Raw genomic sequence first — 865 nt, 5'->3', positions numbered from 1 at the left:
ACCTACCCTTAATTTTCCAACTCAGCTTATCCTCAAATCTGGCTGCTTTAGTACGCTCTGTAGGCACCAATTCCTTAGCAAAACGACTAAGTTCCACAAATTTAGTATAAAATTCCTTCACAGACATATCATCAGTTTGCTTTAAATCCCCAAAATCGGCAAGTTTTTGACTTTTTACGTGATCGGGAAAGTACTCATACTCAAGCATCTCCTTAAGGTCATCCCAATCCCTTTCATAAAGTATGGACACTCCCTCAGCATTTCTCCTTCTAACGGGTTTCATAAAGTCCTCTTTAATTGTTTCCCACCAAACATCAGCCTCTTCCTTAAGGTAATATACGGCTATTCTAGCCTGAAATTCCACGGGACACCCTATAGCCATGAAAATTTTCTCCATCTCTCTAACCCAATTATCTAGCTCATTTGGGTCCCCCTTTCCAGTAAAAGATGGTGGTCTTTTCTTTTGCACCGCTTCAGACATAGCTGTAATAGTAGGTGCAGCATCCTGTTCATTCTCGGTTCTTTCATTCATACTTTCTACCCTCTCACTTATACTCCTACTAACTGCTGTCATTTGCTGCACAGCTTGGAGAATAGCACCATTCTGGGCAACCATTTGTGCCATTAGAGCAGCCATATCAACGTTATTGTTCTCAGGTTCTCTTCGAGGAAGCATTGTCTACTATATAAATAAACATTATTTTGTAAGCTCGATTAGTAAAATCTGAGAGTGAACATTAACCAAACCACATCAAAGTAAACCCATCTCCTCTAAATTTTAAGTATGATAAACTCCTTAGTTAACCGAGAGGCTCAAACTAAATTAGCAATGACTACTAAGACGGCTCTTAGGCAAATTCTAAAT

Source organism: Silene latifolia, chromosome X (assembly GCF_048544455.1).
Source record: "Silene latifolia isolate original U9 population chromosome X, ASM4854445v1, whole genome shotgun sequence".
In the NCBI taxonomy this organism is placed as follows: domain Eukaryota; kingdom Viridiplantae; phylum Streptophyta; class Magnoliopsida; order Caryophyllales; family Caryophyllaceae; genus Silene; species Silene latifolia.
Note: the sequence above shows the minus strand (reverse complement) of the source record.